The sequence below is a fragment of the Populus euphratica genome, unplaced genomic scaffold (genome assembly GCF_000495115.2).
Source record: "Populus euphratica unplaced genomic scaffold, PopEup_1.0 scaffold204.1, whole genome shotgun sequence".
Lineage (NCBI taxonomy): Eukaryota > Viridiplantae > Streptophyta > Magnoliopsida > Malpighiales > Salicaceae > Populus > Populus euphratica.
This window is the reverse complement of record NW_011500087.1, coordinates 61,281-65,191: the sequence shown is the minus strand read 5'-3', so window position 1 is coordinate 65,191 and position 3,911 is coordinate 61,281. Positions and strand designations below refer to the sequence as shown.

At 33.0% G+C, this 3,911-nt stretch overlaps 2 long non-coding RNA genes across 2 annotated transcripts in view; one reads left to right on the top strand and one right to left on the bottom strand.

Moving 5' to 3' along the window:
- The window catches only part of LOC105108999 (uncharacterized), an 18,791-nt gene that overhangs the window by 14,534 nt on the left and 346 nt on the right, over positions 1-3,911 (bottom strand). The gene's annotated exons all lie outside the window — the stretch shown is intronic.
- On the top strand, positions 2,624-3,338 carry LOC105108998 (uncharacterized). The gene is made up of 3 exons (XR_839155.1): positions 2,624-2,722; positions 2,809-3,043; positions 3,145-3,338. It is a non-coding gene; the product is annotated as an uncharacterized LOC105108998 (long non-coding RNA).

Below are 3,911 nucleotides of genomic sequence, written 5' to 3'. Positions count from 1 at the left end.
TCCAGATATGGGTCAAACACTGAATAATGCTCAGGTTGGAGGACAGATTCAGACTTCTTTATTGTTGTTATAATTTGAACTTAAAAATGACCTTTTTATGTATTGGGCTTCATATAAAAGTTGTAGGTCTATATGTATTGAGTTTCATATAAAAGTTGTAGGTCTATGCCTTACCTTTTCATTCATATAATTTAGACCTAAATCTGAGATTTACAACTCCTGATATGATCCAATTACCAAACAGTATTCCGGTTTGGATTGCACCGGCATTTCTTTTAGCAGTTTAGTCATCTCTTTGTCCTTTCAATTTCAGTTCTTAAAGTCATCAATCAATCCTTTTATTTATGTAATAGGCCTGCATTTAAAATAAATATTTATCATAAATTAAAGGTATCTTATATTATTAGATATATTATTATAAAACATGTTTTAGTTAAGGAGTTATTGATACTTCAAGTGCAAAATGATGATATAAAACCTTGATAAAAAATACACTTTTAAGTACTAATCACATGCAGATGGACACTTTTTGTCAGTGATTTAGCTGGTAAAAAAATTAGCGACGAAGTCTGAATCTCATACCGAAGGATTCAGCCCGTCAGTAAAACTGTAAAATCTTGTAGTGAGTACCTGTCACAGGTCACATGGATTGATTTGAGTTAACCCAAGTCAATTAAATTTTTATATTTTTTTAAAAACATAAAAATAACATAATTTTAAAAATAAAATAAAATGAAGGAAAGTAGTTAACGAGTTTTGACCCAGTTTGCCATGTGTTGATTGAGTCATAGGTCAACTCATGTTTTTGATCGTCTCACATCGAGTCAATTCTCCTCAAATTTCTTTTCAAATCCAACCCACTCTAAGCCTCGTCGATGGTCAACCAATAGGTAAACTTGAGTTTTAAAATGGTGGTTTCCATATGGGTTGCTTATAGAGATAAGCAAAAAAATCAAAAAACTAATTAAACCGAGAAAACTAGAGAAAAAATAACAAAAAAAAAAACAAACCATGAAAAAAATTGATTAGAATATTTAAAAACTTAACTGATTTGGTTTGGTTTTAGTTCCATAAGCCTGAAATTAAAAAACTGAACCAAACAGAAAACAAAAAAAAAAATTCATACTAAAAAAACCAAGCCAAACCGAAACCAAACACAGTGGAAATTGCAGGAAAAAAAACCCTAAAAAACAATATAGCTTTTAGTTTTTAATATAAAATAATGGAATTGAACTGAATTGAAACTGTTCAGATGGGTTTCAGTTTTTGTTCTAAGATATTCAAACCGAACAAAAACCAATTGGTTTGAACTGATTTTGTTTTTTTAATTTGATTTGGTTTTTTTTATAGATAAAAATCACACTGAACTGAAAATAATCACTCCTAATTGCTTATAATTTAACTACTAACAAAAAATGCTCATTATTTTCTTTTAATATGCACATCTCATGATTTAGGTAGCAGATTTGGTTGGGTGACCTAAGTGTTTTTTAAGATCGTTCCATTTTATCTTGTCTAGTTTTGTCCTTTAAAATTATGTTCTTTTTATAATATTATCACAAAATATTTTTTAAAAAAAATATATTATTAAATATTAGAAAATCCACGGGCCTACTGACAGGTTTAGCGAGTTTAACATTTTTTTCTTGTTTTTCTAATTTTATCATTCAATATTATATCAATTAAAAAATAAATTTTATAATTTATTTCATTTTACTTTTTATCAAGTTATTATAGTTTTAAAAAATAGTTTTAGTATTTGTTTGATGCTTAATTTTATAATTATTTATTCTTGTTATCATATAGTTAAACAAATAATAATTTTAAAAAATTAATTATTAATCATAATAGAATTTATTATTCAATTTACAAGTTTGATCTATCGAACTCAGCTGTACAATTTACACGTCTAATGAATTTACCCATCAAAACACAAGTTTATTTACTTCTTTCTTTCATTTTATTTATTCTGCAAATATTTTTTTTCCCCTATGTTGACATATGCTAGTTTATGGGATTTTCAACTTGCTGCTCGTAACATAAAATAATAACTATATTTCCGAGCTTCCTGTTCGAGCAAATCAAAATAGAAAGCAGAGCAGCGAGGAAGAGACAAACTTTCAGATGCTCAAACCATTATGCATGCTCAACCATCCGAAACGGCTCAAAACAGGCGCACGTAAAAGCCATCTGAAAAGGCCTCCTTAAATTAAATTCGTTATCTATGCCTTAAATTAAAACATGGAATGCTGCTCATAAATTGGTAAAATATTAATATTCTTTGTAAGGGGTTGGCGCGTTAATAGGTGCTGGTCTTGTTTCTTCGGCTTTCCTTTTCCTCCTCTTCTCTTCTTCTAGGATTTGTGATGCAAATAGAGGGAGGAAATTAAAAATAAAATAAAAAATTTATTGGGTAATTATCTCGGAGAGGGAGGAAATTATGCCTTAAGATAAAAAAAATTTTATGCGCTCTCTTTTAGAAGAAAAGTCAAAGTACTGCTGTTAGACTAGCATGGTCAATGCACGGAAACACCAAGGAATCGCTTTATTCACCAAGAACACCAAGGCATCAGTGCATGACCAAGAAACTTCACCAAGAGGCATCATTTCACGACCAGTTCTATTTAAGAGCACACAAACTTTCTCCTTATTCACAAAATTAAGCATCCACTCTTGCTCTGCTAACTTGTCTCCTCCTGTGTTTAATTCCTCCTCAAATTTGGTAATGTTATCAATGCGATCTCTTTCTAATCTCACTTTAGACATTACTAGTTTTATTTTCCTCTAATTAATCATTCCTTTTTGTAGTTAATTTCAAGCTATGGATGGTTACATCCTAAGCCCCCCTGCACAAGACTCGGCTACAGAAGGCTACTCCTCAGCTGCTAAAGGAGGACTTGCTGGTGTCCTCATCATGCTCCTTGCTATCGTCGTTTATGTATTCTTCAAGCGCCGAAACTGCCTCGAGGAGGTCAACCCCGGGAAGGTTCAGATGATCAATATTGTTGAGATGGGAGAAAGGAGCGTCCAGAATGGAAAATAAGTAGGTATCATACCATGTAATAAGAAGATGAAGCTGATTAAGATTCATACAAATGAGATTCTTTTAATTTTCCAATATTAATGTTTTCGTATTAAATGCAGATTCATCAAGGTAGCAATCCATGAAGTACTCGGGCGCCTCGACAAATCAATTTTAATTTGTGCTTTATATATAAATAAATGACGGCGTGAATTTTGTGTTGTAGTTAAACTACTATCTTCAATTAAAGTCGTCAAAGCAGACAAGGAATTTTGGGTTTTTACCCTTATTATTATTATTTTTTGTACTTTACTTGGAGTGGGTTTTTTATTATTATCAATTAATTGCGCTGCCACTGTAATAAATCAATTTGGACTCACTGGTAATTTTCTTACCTGTTGGGGCCCGCTTTTGGATCTTCTATTTCATTACCGTCTCCTTTTAAGTTTTAACGAGAGAAAGTCGTCCATGAAAAAATCACTCGCCGCAGCAGTCACAGGCTACTCACAGCCAAACTCTTTGTTAATCGATCGCAGATATGTCAAACCCATGGCGTTTCGGTGCGTTGAGTGTCGGACCGGGGCCAACTCCACCTCCTCTGCGCGTTGATGAGGGCGGTTTTTCTCGCCGCTATCTAGTCTTTCTGCCTTCTTTTGCTTTCGCTTTTGTTTTCGCGCGCCTTCCACCGCTGGTGGAGTTACTAGCGGCGTGGTCCTGGACGGTTGCGTTGATTGTCGTGATCGCTTGAGTCTGTAGGATTTTTCGCTTTTCTGTTTTTTTTTTTGGCTCCTGGCAGCTGGATCGTTTCGTTGTTGACTGCAATGCCGTGGTTTGGTGGTTTTATTGTTAACTGGTTCATTGGTTGTGTTTTTTTTTTTTTTTATCGAGA